General features: G+C 41.1%; 1 protein-coding gene and 1 non-coding gene across 2 annotated transcripts in view; both read right to left on the bottom strand.

The window, feature by feature from the left end:
* The window catches only part of LOC112743896 (uncharacterized), a 45,238-nt gene that overhangs the window by 10,016 nt on the left and 16,803 nt on the right, over positions 1-18,419 (bottom strand). The gene's annotated exons all lie outside the window — the stretch shown is intronic.
* On the bottom strand, positions 15,379-15,486 carry LOC112745087 (small nucleolar RNA R71). Its single transcript, XR_003173033.1, has one exon. It is a non-coding gene; the product is annotated as a small nucleolar RNA R71 (small nucleolar RNA).

The following is an 18,419-nucleotide window of genomic DNA, read 5'->3' as shown; positions in this document are numbered from 1 at the left end:
AAAGGGATTAGAAACAAAGATTTCTCAGTAATTTAATTATATGCTGTCATCGTATCCATCTCCAGTCAGTTCTGGTTTAAAAATAAAAATAGTTGTTGAGTTTAGTAAACCCATAATGTAAAACCCTAATTAGAATTAGAATTTTGTGGGCAAAATTTTCAATTAGGCTCTTTGATGTTATAGGATCTAACTAGCTTGAAGGAGAAGATTAATCTTGTCTCCTTGATCCTTGGGTGTGGTAAGATTCTCAATCCTAGAGGAATTTATTGGTTTATGATGTTGGGTATTGAGTTGTTGTGTTTGGATGTGATAATTGTGGTTTAGGTAGTGTGTATGTGAATATTGAAGCTTGATTGAGATTTTGGAAAGCTTGGAAAAGGGTTTTGGTGTGCTAAAAATTTGTTCTTGGAGGTGTTGGAACCTTGAGAGCTTATGGAAAAGTGATTTGGAAGTACTCCAGGTTGAGCGGGAAAATCGGCTAAGGTATGGACTCGGTTTCCTATATCTAAAATGTAATGTGGTGTGAAAACTTAAACTAGAGGCCCTAAGATAGGAATTGAATTGTTGATGTTGTTGAATGGTTGAGATATATTGGGTGGTCATATATGTGATTATGAATATTGATGTTTTGATGGTATGATGCATGAGAAATATGCATGTTTGATATATGCTTGATAATTGATTGAGGTTGAATTGTAGGTGAAACCATGTTGATGGTGAGGGTGATATTGATTATATGTAATGATGATTGATTGGAAAAGGTGTTGTTGGAAATTGGGATGAGGAAGAGTTTATAACATGAAAATGTGTTTGAAATTGAGTTATTTGAGCGAGACGGGTTTAAATAATGGGATGGTATTTTGTGATTTTGATAAACATGTTAATGTATGAGTTGAGGAGGCTTAAGGTTGATTTTTGGTATGTTTTGGTTGGTTTTGAAAAGGGTTGAAATTGGTTTGTTTGAAAAATGGCACTTTGTGATTTTGTATGAAAATATGGTTTTTGGGCATACTTTGACGGAGCATAACTTGGACTCCGGATCCTCGATTTGTGCCAAACTTATTTAGAAATGAAATTGGATCCGGGATATTTATGCCATTCAAAGAACGAGCGAAAAATGATTTGAAACGGAGAAGTTATGCCCGTCGGAAGATTGGGGTTTGAAACTGTGAATTATGCAGCTTTTAACTTAGTAAAATTTTTGGCAGAACGCACCCCACGCGTAGGCGTGGCCGGCCGACGCGCACGCGTCATTTTCAGATTTTCACTTTTCACGCGTGCGCATGGCTGACGCGTACGCGTTGATGGGCTGGATCAAGTGCCTAGCCAAATTCCCGAGAGTTGTGCGGGAATGGTGTTGGTTTTGTGCGTGGGGCAGAAAACGCACCCACGCGTACGTGTGGCTGACGCGCAAGCGTCCCTTGGCTTTTCTTACATCCACGCGTGCGCGTGGGCGACACATATGCGTCGTTTTGATTTGTGGATTTCCACGCGTAAGCGTGGGCGACGCGCATGCATGGCCCTATTTTCACCCCAAATGTTGATTTTGAGTTTTCAAAGCCAAATTTCATACTTCTAAGCCTCCGATCTCACCCTTTATGCCTTAAATTCTTATGACTCTTGGGACTTTATTTTGGTTTTATGTTTTTACTTAGATACTTATTATCTCCACTAAATACTACATAGTGTGTTGACACTTCTTAGAGGTTGTTTTGGAGAACAGGTTTTATAATTCGTCTTTTGGGTTTATTTTGGGTTCCTTACTTTATATATATCTGTATATAGTTATATGCTCGGACCGGTTATCTTCGCAACCGGATCTTGAGTTTTTGATATTTGTGTTTTTGGCACTCTTATGTATATAATCTCATGTTAGCTTATCCTTTATTCAACTCGTTATGTTACCGATCAGAGTGTTACGCTTTTTGAGTTACGATTTTGTTTTACCCCTTTTTCTTCAAAGGCTCCTAGTTATAATCATTTTTCATACTACTATATGTACTAAATTTTATTTTAGAGGTTGTAATACCTTGCCATCCTTGTTTTATGACTTAAGCATAAGACTCCGTATGGTAGGGTATTACATTATGGTAACAGAGTAGTTTATTCCTGTAGAGCTTGAGGGACGGACTAACTATGCTTCTGTGCATTCTCTGTATGTGTGTTATGTTCCATTAGGATATCTACTTGATATAACTGGCATAAATGTTCATGAGCATGCATTTGGGACTTTGAAGCACTAAACTTCCGATATTGAGACTAATCAACTTAATATCGATTGTTTGGTGTGTATAAGAACCAGATGGCGCCTTGTGGATGCGGTAGAGATCGTGGGAGAGGTTGTACTAATGCTCGGGGCCGGGTATCCACCCAAACGACCCAGTAAACTTTATGACGGCTGTTCCGAGGGTTACCTGAAACTGTAGGCCGACCTCGGATGAGATCTTCTGTACTAGTCGGAGCTGTTGTGTCCGACTTGTTGATGGTGGCCGGAGCCGCCGCGTCCGACTTGTTGGACTGGCTACACTTCTGATCCTTGGTCACCGGAGGGTGGGGGGTACCTGCAAGAGACTCCGATGCTTAAGTTAGCACGAGTATTAAACAGGTTTTATGTAGAATCAGAGTATGAGTTATACCTGGGTGCTCCAGTGTATTTATAGTAGTTGTAGAGTGACCTTTCTAGATAAGATAAGTTAGTTATCTTATCTTATCTTTATCTTTGAGTTGAAGTCAGCTTATCTTCAAGGGAACCGCCCTTATCTCTTATAGGCTTGGACGGCCTTTGGACTTGGGTCGTGTTCCTCTACTTGGCCCTTTATGGGTTTTTCCTGTCAACTTGGCCGAGTTCTTTAAGAAGAAGTCGGTCCGCTTGACCTGAAGAGGTCGGTTGCTTTGTCGTCGATCATCCCAGGTCGGGTAGCTCGACCCAGGGTATGAACAGTGCCCCTGCTTGAGTTTGGTCTTCTGCTTTAAAGTCGAGTTTCTTGACTTCGAACTTTCTTTACAGTGAAGCCGAACTCGAGTACTTTTGTCGATTCCTTTCCACGTAGAGCTTTTGAATGTAGAACGTTTTCCTCTAAAAACGCGTGCTTTTATATCAGCGCTTTGTTCTTGGGAACGTGAGAGGGTTTAATGCCTTCATTAATTGGTTATTAATTACCCTCGTTCTCTTTTGGCTTTTATTTTTGAAATTCTTAATCAAAAAACGGTTTCTCTTCTTTGCTCCTCTTCGTAACTTCTCCCTTTACTATCTCATTTTCTGTTTCTTTCGCAATTTCTCCTGCAACGTCTGTTCTGTTACTGCTTTCTGTGGGAAAGGGGCGATTTCCAGATTTCTCCTTCTATCTTCGTAATTTCTGCTTCGAGGGGGTGGTTTTGCTTCTGCTCTTCGGCTTTCTTTTACAGTCTTTCTTCTATTTCTCCAGGTTCGATTTTTCTTTCTATCTTTCTCTATGCCATTTTTGTGTCTGTTTTGAGAAAGTTTGGGTTTTTTTGTCTTTTTTGCTGATCATTGTGCGTCTTGTAGTTTCTCCCTCTGTTTCTTGATACTTTAAGAACTTTGCATGTTTTGTGAATGCTTTTGTATTTGAAGCTTTGGAATGATGACTTTGTTTGATTCTGAAAAAGGTTGCTCCTTTGACGATTTTGAGAGTGTTCGATGTTCTGCTGATGATTTTTTGCTTGATTTTGAAAAAGTTTGCGTCTTTGCTATTTCTCTGCTTTTTGATGGTTTTCTGTTTGGCATTGTTGACGTTGACAGTGCTTTCGCTGGTAGACTGTAGAAAGATAGTTGCTTTGATGACTTTGCGTTTTTTAACTTGATGGACGAAATGCTGGCTGCTTTAGGTCTTCTTTCCTTGTTTTGAGAGATACTGGGGTGTAGGTTTTTCCTAGAAATCTTGCTTTGTTATTGCCTCTAAAGGATGCCCTAGGACTTTTTGGCTTTAGTCTTGGGGTTTTCCTTTTGTTTATCCGTCCGTTGAGATGTTTTGACCCGTGCCCGAGATGTTTTTTGAGTAATCCGCTCTTCTTTTCTTTTGTAGGATCTTAGTTGACCTCATGTCTTCCCGAAATAACGTCGTAGCGACGCCTTCCCAGGTCCCTGCGAGTATGGCCGATTGGGTGGACTCCATGGTTCTCATGTGTGTCTCACTGGTTGATTCTGAGTTTTGTTCTCAGCTTAGGCAGTTTCACAGCGTCTGTAGTAACTCTGGTGATGAGAAGAATTATGAGCTTGTTCCTCCTTCCTCTGACGAGAGAGTCTGTTTCTCAACTCGAGTTGTTGACAATCGCCCTTTCTTTTATGCTTACGATTTTTTCTTTGGTCAACTCGGAGTTACTCTTCCCTTTACTCCATTTGAAATTGACCTGTTATGGTCTTGTAATGTTGCCCCTTCTCAACTTCACCCCAACTCCTGGGGTTTTATTAAAATCTTCCAATTGTTGTGTAATAATTTTGGTATTCCTGCTTCCCAATCTCTCTTTCTATTTGTTTGTCTTGACTAAGCCTGGTGTGGTGAAAAAGAAGTCAGCTTGGGTCTCCTTCCGTTCTACTCAAGGAAAGAAAGTTTTTTCCATGTTTGACGAATCGTTTCGGGATTTTAAAAACTATTTCTTCAAGGTCCGAGCTGTTGAAGGATCTCGGCCCTTTTTCTTGGATGAAAATGATGAGCCCGCCTTTCTCCTAGAGTGGCAGAAGGATGTTAGGGTCTCTAGGTACTCTTGGGACATGTTGGATGAGGCTGAGCGAGCCTTTGTGACTGTTTTAGAGGAGCGTTGGGTCAGCCTCCCCATCTTGACACAAAGAAATTTCTAACCAACCCTTCTCTTCTTCAATCTGAACTGGGTATCTTGTGTTTCCTTTGCTGTTTGTCTTATGATGCTTGTAGCTGTATTTTCGACTTGTTTGATTTGTAGCTTGACTTCTATTTTATTTGCAGAGGCAATGAAGAACAATGAGTCTATGAAAGCTTTTAAAAGGGCACAGAAGGCGACTGCTGCCAGGAATGTTGCGGCCAGGGCTGCTGGGGAGGGGTCTTCTCAGCCTCGAGAGAAGCCGACCGTGTCGAGCTCTCCTGGGGTGAAGAAGACGATCCCGATACCTCGAGTCTGTTTGGTAGATCCCCCTTCTTCTTCTGCTGTTCCACCCATTGTTCCTCCAAGTAAAAAGCAAAAGACTTCCGAGCCCTTTGATCTCAATGCTCCTAACTTCAACGCTATTGAATTTATAGATCAACAGATTGGGCCATATGGTACCATTCCCATGGATGATGTGTCCATTCTTCATCATTTGGAGTTTATGGCTCAGAATCATGTGAGGATGCCCTATATGGCGGCTGCGATTCATCGAACTGCCCATAACCTTCCTCTTCATGCTACTAAGGCATTTATGGAGGAGGCGAAACGGGAGTTCGACCGGATGAAGGGGTTGAAGGAGGAGCTCGAGGTGAAGGTGGCCAAGTTGGAGAAGGACCTCGAGAATGAGAAGGCGAGCTCTGAGTCGCTGGCTGCTTCCTTGAGGTTGGCTGAGGATGCGGCCATGATGCACAAGGAAAGCTATGTGACATCCTATAGGGAGGGGAGGCGCTTGAGGGAAGAGCTGGACAACGCCCGGGAGGATTATGCCGACCTCCAGGGTCATCTTGTTGGTAGCGTAACTGCTACTTACGAGAACTTGAAAGAACAAGTCCGGATCATTGCTCCTGAGGCCGATCTCACCCTTTTAGTTTGGATAATGTTGTCGAGATGGCAAAATTGTCCCTGATGATGAGGGTGATGATGATGAAGTTGTTCCTCCCTCGTGTCTTCCACCAAGGCGCCGACTTCTTCCGCTCCTCCTGCTGTGCCTGACTTGGATTGCCAGATCCTGAATCGGGAGGATGGGACTGTTGATGCGGTGCCGATTCAAGCTCGCCCTCCTTCCCCTGGTCTTGATGCTGCGAAGAAAGCTCCTGATGGTGCCGAGAAAACTTCTGATGCCTGTTGATTTGTAGTTGGCCCGGCTTGTGGGCGTTTTGTGGAAACTTTTTGTAACTTTTGTGTAGATGGCCCGATTTTTCGGCCTTTTGAACTCTTTATTTAGATGTTGACTCTTCTTAGTTGCTTTCCTAGCAACTTTTATTACTTTTAGAAACAGACGAGTAGCTTGCTACCCTTTGGGTAGTAAGTGTTGGTGGTCCTTCGAGGCCTTTATAATTTTATATAAAACCTGCGGATTGTTGAACTCTCCCAATTTGAACTTCTTGAGTTTTTGACTCTTTGTAGCTGTAGGGGTCCAATTTGGTTTTCTTGCCTTGTGACCGACTTCTTTGCGTTGGTCCCCTGATAGACTCCTTTTTGTAATCCTCTTTCTTCGACCTTCGGGAGGTCTCTTTCAGGGATTACTTGTCTTTTGTAGGAGGTCGACTCCGTTAGGTCGATCTCTCTAAGTTATTTCGTAATCCTCTTTCTTGGACCCTTGTTAGGTCTCTTTCAGGGATTACTTTTATAACTTGTTTTTGTAGGGGACCGACTTCGTTAGGTCGATCTCTTCTAAGTTATTTTGTAATCCTCTTTCTTGGACCTTTGTCAGGTCTCTTTCAGGGATTACTTTTATAACTTGTTTTTGTAGGGGACCGACTTCGTTAGGTCGATCTCTTCTAAGTTATTTTGTAATCCTCTTTCTTGGACCTTTGTTAGGTCTCTTTCAGGATTACTTTTATAACTTGTTTTTGTAGGACCGACTTCGTTAGGTCGATTCTTCTAAGTTATTTTGTAATCCTCTTTCTTGGACCTTTGTCAGGTCTCTTTCAGGGATTACTTTTATAACTTGTTTTGTAGGGGACGACTTCGTTAGGTCGATCTCTTCTAAGTTATTTTGTAATCCTCTTTCTTGGACCTTTGTCAGGTCTCTTTCAGGATTACTTTTATAACTTGTTTTTGTAGGGACCGACTTCGTTAGGTCGATCTCTTCTAAGTTATTTTGTAATCCTCTTTCTTGGACCTTTGTCAGGTCTCTTTCAGGATTACTTTTATAACTTATTTTTGTAGGAGGTCGACTTCGTTAGGTCGATCTCTTCTAAGTTATAGCAATTCCTCTTTAATAGGGTTGGCCAGACCTCTTTCCAGGATTCGCTGATAACTTGGGTTGACTTGGTCCGACTTTTTGATGTCGGCCAGTCTCTTTAAGTTATTTATATTAGCTATCCGTAAGACCTCGTCAGGTTCTTTTAGATTGCTTTCGATAACTTCTTACATTATTCTGTGTTCATTTTTGCCGATTTGTAGAAAGTGGTTGGCATATCGAGCTCATCCTTTGGGTGAATCGCGTTTTCACCTTTATTGGACGATTTGTCTTTATCGTGGTCGTGCAGTGAAATTGTTTTTCACTTTTTGCCGACCTGTAGCTTTATAATCGGACGATGAATGCTTCAGAATAATGCGTCTTGAAATCTTTGTAGAATACCTAGGTAATATTTTATTCAAAGAAAAATGCAAATATATACATGTGGGATTTTTCTCATCCTCTTAAGTTGGGTTGGGTCTCGACCTGGTGCCTCATTAAAAAAAAACTTTTCAGGAAAAAGAGCGCATCCACTGGTGAGATCCTTTACCCTTTCTAACTGTAGTACCTTCTTAGATTGCAGGCATGCCATGACCTTGGAAGCTCCCGTCCGTCGAGTTCGGATATTCTGTAGTAGCCCCTCCCGAGTACTTCTGTGACCCGGTATGGTCCTTTCCAATTGGCTGCCAGTTTTCCCTCTCCGGGTCGAGTTGTTCCTATGTCGTTTCGGATTAAGATGAGATCGTTCTCAGCGAAACTCCTTGGTACTACCCTTTGGTTATATCTGGAAGCCATTCGACGTTTTAGCGCTTCTTCCCTGATCCGAGCTCTTTCCTGGATCTCAGGTAGTAGGTCGAGTTCTTCCCTCTGAAGTTGGGGGTTTGCTCCCTCATTATAATGGACTGCCCTGTGCGATCCTTCCTCAATTTCTACTGGAATCATTGCCTCCGTTCCGTATGTTAACCGAAATGGGGATTCTTTTGTGGTAGAATGTGGTGTCGTTCGATAGGCCCATAGGACTTGTGGAAGCTCCTCTGCCCAAGCTCCCTTTGTATCTTGTAGTCTTTGTTTTAACCCTGCTAATATGACTTTATTGGCGGCTTCAGCCTGTCCGTTGGTTTGAGGGTGTTCGACAGAGGTAAACTGGTGCTTTATATTCAAGTCGGATACTAGTTTTCTGAAGCCGGCATCTGTGAATTGGGTGCCATTGTCTGTGGTTATTGAATATGGGATCCCGAATCTTGTGACAATGTTTCTGTATAAAAACTTCCGACTTCTTTGGGCAGTGGCGTTGGCTAAGGGTTCTGCCTCGATCCACTTTGTGAAGTGATCTACCCCTACTATGAGGAATTTAACTTGCCCCGATCCCTGGGGAAAGGGGCCGAGAAGGTCGAGTCCCCACTTCGCAAAAGGCCAAGGTGCGGTTACACTGATGAGTTCTTCTGGTGGGGCGCTGTGGAAGTTGGCATGCTTCTGACATGGTGGACATGTCTTTATGAACTCTATAGATTCTTTCTGTAGAGTTGGCCAGTAAAACCCTGCCCGGAGTATCTTTTTGGCAAGAGCCCTTGCTCCGAGATGACTGCCGCAGATGCCGCTGTGTACCTCTTCTAGCACTTCCCTGGTGTGGAAGGTCGGCACGCACTTTAGTAATGGCACCGATATCCCTCTTTTGTACAGGGTGTTGTTTATAATGGTGTAGTATTGTGTTTCCCTTTTTAGCTTCTTTGCTTCCTTTTCTTCTGCGGGGAGCGTTCCTGACTTGAGGTAGTTGATTATGGGGATCATCCAGTCTTGGTCCTGGCCTGTTATGTTTAGGACTTTTTCTGTTTCCGAGATTGATGGGTTCTGTAGCATTTTCTGGATGAGGCTTCTATTATTGCCTCCTGGTTTGGTGCTAGCCAGCTTTGAGAGTGCATCAGCTCGAGCATTTTGCTCGCGGGTATGTGGCAGATCTTGTATTCCCCGAATTGTTCGAGCTGTTGCTTGGTTTTATCCAGGTATCTTTTCATGATGGGATCTTTGGCTTGGTAGCTCCCTGCTATCTGTGATATGACCACTTACGATTCACTATAGATGTTGAGTTTTCGCGCTCCCACTTCTTCAGCCAGTTTCAAGCCAGCTAGCAACGCTTCGTATTCTGCCTGGTTATTTGAAACCGGGAATCCGAACTTGAGGGAAAGCTCAACTTGGGCTCCCTGGTTGCTTTCTATTATCACTCCTGCGCCACTTCCTATTTTGTTTGAAGATCCATCCACATACAAATTCCACTCTATGGGGGCCTCTAGGGCATCTGTGAACTCGGCGATAAAATTGGCTAGGTATCGTGATTTGATGGCGGTCCGAGCTTCATATTGGAGGTCGAATTCTGAAAGCTCGACTGCCCATTGTAGAATTCTACGAGCTAAATTCATTTTCTGTAGTATTCCTTTTAAGGGCTGATTAGTTCGAACTTTGATGGTGTGGGCCTGGAAGTAGGGGCGGAGTCGCTGAGATGTTAAGACGAGAGTGTAGGCAAATTTTTCTATTTTCTGATAGTTCAGCTCGGATCCCTATAGTGCTTTGCTAATGAAGTAGATGGGTTGTTGCCCGTTTTCGCTTTCTTGGATCAATGCTGATGCTACTGCCTTTTCTCCTACTGCAAGATATAGTATGAGTGGTTCTCCTTCTTGAGGTCGGGATAGGATAGGTGGCTGTCCTAAGAACTTCTTAAAGTCTTGGAACGCTTGTTCGCACTCTGTCGTCCATTCGAACTGTTTTCCTTTTCTTAAAGTTGCATAGAAGCGGAGAGATCTTATTGCAACTCCTGCTAAGAATCGGGATAGGGCGACAAACCTCCCGTTGAGTTGCTGTACTTCTTTCACGCAGGTTGGGCTCTTCATGTTTAATATGGCCTGGCATTTATCTGGGTTTGCTTCAATTCCCCGTTGTGTGAGCATGAAGCCTAAGAATTTTCCTGCTTCTACCGCGAAGGTGCATTTGGCTGGATTGAGTCGCATACCATGTTTCCTGATGGTGTCGAACACTTGGGCTAGGTCGGTCAACAGTGTCTGTTCGCTTTTCGTTTTAATTAGCATGTCGTCCACATAAACTTCCATGATTTTCCCGATGTGCTCCGAGAAGACTTTATTCATCAATCTTTGATAAGTGGCTCCTGCGTTCTTAAGGCCGAAAGGCATTACAATGTAGCAGTAGTTTGCCTTTGGTGTTAAGAACGAAGTCTTTTCCTGGTCCGGTGGGTACATGGGGATTTGGTTGTATCCCGAATACGCATCCATAAACGAGAGATATTTATACCCAGAGGAAGCGTCTACCAGGGCGTCGATACTCGGGAGTGGGTATGGATCTTTTGGGCAAGCTTTGTTGAGATCTGTATAATCGGTGCACATTCGCCACTTCCCGTTTGATTTCTTCACCAAGACAATGTTGGCTAGCCATAGTGGGTATTTGACTTCTTCGTCTCTGTTGTACTGGTCGAGATCCTGGATAGACTGCCAACTTGTGACACATTAGCTTAGGGTCTATACCTGGCATGTCTGCGGCTTTCCATGCAAACAGGTTGGCATTATCTCGCAAAAATTGTATTAGCAGTTCTTTTAGATCTCCTTTGAGGATTGTGCCAATATTAGTTGTTTTTTCTGACGTGTCTCCGATCTGAATTTTTTCTATCTCGCCCTCTGGTTGGGGTCGGAACTCCTTTCGTCGTTGAACTCCGCCCAGCTCAATTGTGTGGAACTCTTCTCCTTTGCCTCTGAGGTTGAGGCTCTCGTTGTAACAGCGACGCGCCATCCTCTGGTCTGCTTTTATTGTAGCTATTCCTTTTGGAGTTGGGAATTTCATGCACAGGTGTGGGGTCGAGACTATTGCACCGAGTTGGTTGAGCGTGGTCCGACCTATGAGAGCGTTGTAGGTTGAGCTTACGTTGACTACGATGTAGTCTATTTTGAGAGTTCTTGATTGGTCTCCTTTTCCAAAGGTTGTTGATGAGCGGATAATTTATACGCTTTTTGACATTGTTTTCAGTATGTTTTTAGTAGGATCTAGTTACTTTTAGGGATGTTTTTAATAGATTTTGTGTTAAATTCACATTTCTGGACTTTACTATGAGTTTGTGTGTTTTTCTGTGATTTCAGGTATTCTGGTGAAATTGAGGGACTTGAGCAGAAATCAGATTCAGAGGTTGAAAAAGGACTGCTGATGCTGTTGGATTCTGACCTCCCTGCACTCAAAGTGGATTTTCTGGAGCTACAGAACTCGAAATGGCGCGCTTCCAATTGCGTTGGAAAGTAGACATCCAGGGCTTTCCAGAAATATATAATAGTCCATACTTTGGCCAAGAATTGACGACGTAAACTGGCGTTCAACGCCAACCTTCTGCCCAAATCTGGCGTCCAGCGCCAGAAAAGGATCCAAAACCAGAGTTGAACGCCCAAACTGGCACAGAAACTGGCGTTCAACTCCACAAATGGCCTCTGCACGTGTAACACTCAAGCCCAAGCCCAAGCACACACCAAGTGGGCCCTGGAAGTGAATTTATGCATCAATTACTCACTCATGTAAACCCTAGTGACTAGTTTATTATAAATAGGATCTCTTACTATTGTATTAGGCATCTTTGGACGCCTAGTTCTTAGATCATGGGGGCTGGCCACACGGCCATGCCTGGACCTTCACTTATGTATTTTCAGACGGTAGAGTTTCTACACTCCATAGATTAAGGTGTGGAGCTCTGCTGTTCCTCAAAGATTAATGCAAAGTACTTCTGTTTTCTATTCAATTCTTCTTATTTCGCTTCTAAGATATCCATTCGCACCCAAGAACGTGATGAAGGTGATGATTATGTGTGACGCTCATCATCCTTCTCCCTTATGAACGCGTGCCTGACAAACACTTCTGTTCTACATGAATTAAGCTAGAATGAGTATCTCTTAGATCTCCTAACCAGAATCTTCATGGCGTAAGCTAGAATGATGGCGGCATTCAAGAGAATCCGGAAGGTCCAAACCTTGTCTGTGGTATTCTGAGTAGGATTCAATGATTGAATGACTGTGACGAGCTTCAAACTCGCGAGTGCTGGGCGTTAGTGACAGACGCAAAAGGATAGTAAATCCTATTCCAGCATGATCGAGAACCGACAGATGAATAGCCATGCCATGACAGGGTGCGTGAGCATATTATTCACTAAGAGGATAAGATGAAGCCATTGACAAGGGTGATGCCTCCAGACGATTAGCCGTGCCGTGACAGGGCATTGGATCATTTTCCCGTGAGATGACCGAAAGTAGCCATTGACAGTGGTGATGTATCACATAAAGCCAGCCATGGAAAGGAGTGAGACTGATTGGATGAAGATAGCAGGAAAGCAGAGGTTCAGAGGAACGAAAAGCATCTCCATTCGCTTATCTGAAATTCCTGCCAATGAATCTACATAAGTATCTCTACCCCTGTTCTTTTATTGTTTATTTTAATCTAATAAAATATCATGTTTAAATCCGCCTGACTGAGATTTACAAGGTGACCATAGCTTGCTTCATACCAACAATCTCTGTGGATTCGACCCTTACTCACGTAAGGTTTATTACTTGGACGACCCAGTACACTTGCTGGCTAGTTGTACCAGGGATCATTAAGATCCCAATTCATTACACCATGATCTCTTTGGGGTATTTTTGATTTCATACAAATACAAAGAGACTAACTTTGAGGATCACAATTTCGTCCACCAAGTTTTTGGCGCCGTTGCCGGGGATTGTTTGAGTTTGGACAACTGACGGTTCATCTTGTTGCTCAGATTAGGTAATTTTCTTTTTATTTTATTTAAAAAATTTTTTAAAAATATTTTCAAAAATCTCTCATCTGTTTTCGAAAAAAAAATAAAAATGTTTTCAAAAATTTTATTCAAGATTTTTAAGAATGAATTCTAGTGTTTCATGGAGCATGTTGAAGCCTGACTGGCTGTAAAGCCATGTCTCAATTCTTATACTCAAGAGAAGAGCTTCTTTGTCTTTCTTACCCAATTGGCTGTTGAATGTAAGGAATGTCAGGCGTGTCATGTCTGAGTTACATACTAAAGCTTGGCTGGCTATTAAGCCATGCCTGACCCTTTGATTGGAGCTTTAGAGGATAAGATTCCTGGAATTCATATTAAAAATTTTGAATCCTTATTTTTCTTTTTTCTAAATAATTTTCGAAAAAAAATAATAAATAAATAAATAAATAAAAATAAAAATACAAAAAAATTAGAAAATCATAAAAATCAAAAATATTTTTGTGTTTCTTGTTTGAGTCATGTGTCATGTTATAAGTTTGGTGTCAATTGCATATGCATCTAGCATTTTTCAAAAATATCATGCATTCATAGTGTTCTTCATGATCTTCAAGTTGTTCTTGGTAAGTCTTCTTGTTTGATCTTGATGATTTTTTGTTTTGTGTCTTTTCATGTTTATCATATGCATTCTTGAATTCTTAGTGTCTAAGCATTAAAGAATTCTAAGTTTGGTGTCTTGCATGTTTTCTTTGCATTAAAAATTTTTCAAAAATATGTTCTTGATGTTCATCATGACATTCAAAGTGTTCTTGGTGTTTATCTTGACATTCATAGCATTCTTGCATGCATCACATGTTTTGATCTAAAAATTTCATGCATTGCATCTTTTTAGTGTTTTTCTCTTGCATCATAAAAATTTCAAAAATCAAAAAAATATCTTTCCCTTTTTCTCTCATCAAATTCGAAAATTTGAGTTGACTTTTTCAAAAATTTTTAAAATCAAATTGTTTCTCATAAGTCAAATCAAATTTTCAATTTGAAAATCTTATCTTTTTCAAAATCTTTTTCAAAAATCAAATCTTTTTCAAAATTCTTAGTTATTTTCGAAAATTTCAAAAAAAAATATTTTTCAAAAATCTTTTTCTTATTTTTATATAAAATTTTCGAAAATAACTAATCAATTAATGATTTGATTCAAAAATTTGAAGTTTGTTACTTGCTTGTTAAGAAAGATTCAAACTTTAAGTTCTAAAATCATATCTTGTGATTTCTTATGAATCAAGTCATTAATTGTGATTTTAAAAATCAAATCTTTTTCAAAACTAATTCCTATCATATCTTTTCAAAATATCTTCTTATCTTATCTTTTTCAAAAAAAAATATCTTTTCAAAATATCTTTTCTAACTTCCTAACCTCTTATCTTTTCAAAATTTGTTTCAACTAACTAACCAACTTTTTGTTTGTTTCTTAACTTTTTCAAAACCTCCTAACTAACCCTCTCTCTCTCATTTTCGAAAATATCTTCCTTCTTTTTCAAAAATATCTTTTCAAAATATCTTTTCTAACTTCCTAACTTCCTATCTTTTCAAAATTTGTTTCAACTAACTAACTAACTTGTTGTTTGTTTCTTATCTTTTTCAAAACCACCTAACTAACTCTCTCTCTCTCAATTTTCGAAAATATCTCCCTCTTTTTCAAAAATTTCTTTTTAATTAACTAATTGTTTTTTATTTTTAAAATTAAAAAAAAAATTTCGAAAAAAAAATACTAACAATTTTCAAAAACCATTTTTCAAAAATCACTAACTCTTTTTCAAAATAATTTTCGAAAATTTTCCTTCCCCCATCTCATTCTATTTATTCATTCATGTCCTAACATCTCATCTCACATTCCAATCCTCACAGTTGTGTTTCTTCCTTTACATCACATCCTTTATCTCCCCCTTTTCTTCCACTCACAAAGGGATCCCTATACTGTGGTATAAAGGGTCTCTATTATTATTATTATTATTTTTCTGTCCATTCTTCCTTGTATATGAGCAGGAGCAAGGATAAGAACATTCTTGTGGAAGCAGATCCAGAACCTGAAAGGACTCTGAAGAGAAAATTAAGAGAAGCTAAAATACAACAATCCAGAGATAACCTTTCAGAAATTTTCGAACAGGCAGAGGAGATGGCAGCCGAAAATAATAATAATGTAAGGAAGATGCTTGGTGACTTTACTGCACCTAATTCCAATTTACATGGAAGAAGCATCTCCATTCCTGCCATTGGAGCAAATAACTTTGAGCTGAAACCTCAATTAGTTTCTCTGATGCAGCAGAACTGCAAGTTTCATGGACTTCCATCTGAAGATCCTTTTCAGTTCTTAACTGAATTCTTGCAGATATGTGATACTGTTAAGACTAATGGAATAGATCCTGAAGTCTACAGGCTCATGCTTTTCCCTTTTGCTGTAAGAGACAGAGCTATATTATGGTTGGATTCTCAACCTAAAGACAGCCTGAACTCTTGGGATAAGCTGGTCACGGCTTTCTTAGCCAAGTACTTTCCTCCTCAAAAGCTGAGCAAGCTTAGAGTGGATGTTCAAACTTTCAAACAGAAAGAAGGTGAATCCCTCTATGAAGCTTGGGAAAGATACAAACAGTTGACCAAAAAGTGTCCTTCTGACATGCTTTCAGAATGGACCATCCTGGATATATTCTATGATGGTTTATCTGAGCTATCAAAGATATCACTGGACACCTCTGCAGGTGGATCCATTCACCTAAAGAAAACGTCTGCAGAAGCTCAAGAACTCATTGACATGGTTGCTAATAACCAGTTCATGTACACTTCTGAAAGGAATCCTGTAATCAATGGGACGCCTATGAAGAAGGGAGTTCTTGAGGTTGATACTCTGAATGCCATATTGGCTCAGAACAAAATATTGACTCAGCAAGTCAATATGATCTCTCAGAGTCTGCATGGAATGCAAGCTGCATCCAACAGTACTCAAGAGGCATCTTCTGAAGAGGAAGCCCATGATCCTGAGAACCCTGCAATAGCAGAGGTAAATTATTTAGGTGAACCTTATGGAAACACCTATAACTCAACATGGAGAAATCATCCAAATTTCTCATGGAAGGATCAGAAGCCTCAACAAAGCTTTAACAATGGTGGAAGAAATAGGTTTAGCAATAGCAAACCTTTTCCATCATCAACTCAGCAACAGACAGAGAACTCTGAACAAAATGCTTCTAATTTAGCAAATCTAGTCTCTGATCTATCTAAGGCCACTGTAAGTTTCATGAATGAAACAAGGTCTTCCATTAGAAATCTGGAAGCACAAGTGGGCCAGCTGAGTAAAAGGATCACTGAAATCCCTCCTAGTACTCTCCCAAGCAATACAGAAGAGAACCCAAAAGGAGAGTGCAAGGCCATTGACATAAGTGCCATGGCCGAACCTGTAAGGAAAGGAGAGGACGTGAATCCCAAGGAGGAAGACCTCCTGGGACGTCCAGTGATCAATAAGGAGCTTCCCTCTGAGGAATCAAAGGACTCTGAGGCTCATCTAGAGACCATAGAGCTCCCATTGAACCTCCTTATGCCCTTCATGAGCTCTGATGAGTATTCCTCTTCTGAAGAGAATGAGGATGTCACTGAAGAGCAAACTGCCAAGTTTCTTGGTGCAATCATGAAGCTGAATGCCAAATTGTTTGGCATTGATGCTTGGGAAGTTGAACCTCCCTTGTTCATCAATGAACTAAGTGATCTGGATCAACTGACATTGCCTCAGAAGAGACAGGATCCTGGAAAGTTCATAATACCCTGTACCATAGGCACCATGATCTTTAAGGCTCTGTGTGACCTTGGTTCAGGAATAAACCTCATGCCCCTCTCTGTAATAGAGAAATTGGGAATCTATGGGGTGCAAGCTGCTAAAATCTCACTAGAGATGGCAGACAGCTCAAGAAGACAGGCTTATGGACAAGTAGAGGACGTGTTAGTAAAGGTTGAGGGCCTTTACATCCCTGCTGATTTCATAGTCCTGGATACTGGAAAGGAAGAGGATGAATCCATCATCCTAGGAAGACCTTTCCTGGCCACAGCAAGAGCTGTGATTGATGTTGACAGAGGTGAAATAGTCCTTCAATGGAATGAGAACTCCCTTGTATTCAAAACTCAAGGATCTCCCTCTGCAACCATGGGGAGGAAGCAGAAAAAGCTTCTCTCCAAGCAGAGTCAACCAGAGCCCCCACAGTCAAACTCTAAGTTTGGTGTTGGGAGGCCACAACCAAACTCTAAGTTTGGTGTTGAACTCCCATATCCAAACTCTAAGTTTGGTGTTGGAGAGTCTCAACAAAGCTCTGCACATCTGTGAGGCTCCATGAGAGCCCACTGTCAAGCTATTGACATTAAAGAAGCGCTTGTTGGGAGGCAACCCAATGTTTATCTAATTCTTATTTTTATTATTTTTCATGTTTTCTTAGGTTCATGATCATGTGGAGTCACAAAATAAATATAAAAATTGAAAACGGAATCAAAAACAGCAGAAGAAAAATCACACCCTGGAGGAGCATCTATCTGGCGTTCAAACACCAGAACAGAGCATAGTTCTGGCGCTGAACGCCCAGAATGGGAGCATCCTGGCACTGAACGCCCAGAACAAGCATGGTTCTGGCGTTCAACGCCAGAAATGGCAGCAAATGGGCGTTGAACGCCCAAAAAGGGCACCAACCTGGCGCTGAATGCCCAGAGTTGTGTGCAAGGGCATTTTGCATGCCTAAATTGGTGCAGGGATGTAAATGCCTTGACACCTCAAGATCTGTGGACCTCACAGGATCACCACCTACCTCCACTCACTCTCTTCTCTCTTCTCAATCATCCTCTATTCCCAATAAACACTCTTCCCTATTAACTCTTTACCACTCACATCCAAACACCCACTTTCCTTCAAAATTCAACACCTCTTTCCCACCCAATCCCACCCATATGGCCGAATACACATCTCCCTCCATATCCTCCATATCTTCTTCTTATTCTTCTATTCTTTCTTCTTTTGCTCGAGGGCGAGCAACATTCTAAGTTTGGTGTGGTAAAAAGCATAGCTTTTTTGTTTTTTCCATAACCATTGATGGCACCTAAGGCCAGAGAAGCCTCTAGAAAGAGGAAAGGGAAGATAAAAGCTTCCATCAAGGGTCTATAGCTCAGTGGTAGAACATTTGACTGCAAATCAGGAGATCCCTGAGATACCTCAGGGGATACATTTTCTTCCACACAATTATTGGAAGCAACTAAGGGTGGAACATCAAGAGCACTCCATCATCCTTCATGAAATCAGAGAAGATCTAAAAGCAATGAAGGAGGAGCAGCCAAGGCAAGGAAGAGACATAGAAGAGCTCAAAAACATCATTGAAACGCCATCATCACTAAGGTGGATTCATTCCTTGCTCTTATTTCTTCTGTTTTCTTTTCGTTTTCTATGTTATGTGCTTATCTATGTTTGTGTCTTCATTACATGATCATTAGTAGTTAGTAACTCTGTCTTAAAGTTATGAATGTCCTATGAATCCATCACCTCTCTTAAAATAAAAACTGTTTTAATTCAAAAGAACAAGAAGTACATGA

Source organism: Arachis hypogaea, chromosome 14 (genome assembly GCF_003086295.3).
Source record: "Arachis hypogaea cultivar Tifrunner chromosome 14, arahy.Tifrunner.gnm2.J5K5, whole genome shotgun sequence".
Taxonomy (NCBI): Eukaryota; Viridiplantae; Streptophyta; class Magnoliopsida; order Fabales; family Fabaceae; genus Arachis; species Arachis hypogaea.
Note: the sequence above shows the minus strand (reverse complement) of the source record. Positions and strands in the feature narration are given on the sequence as shown.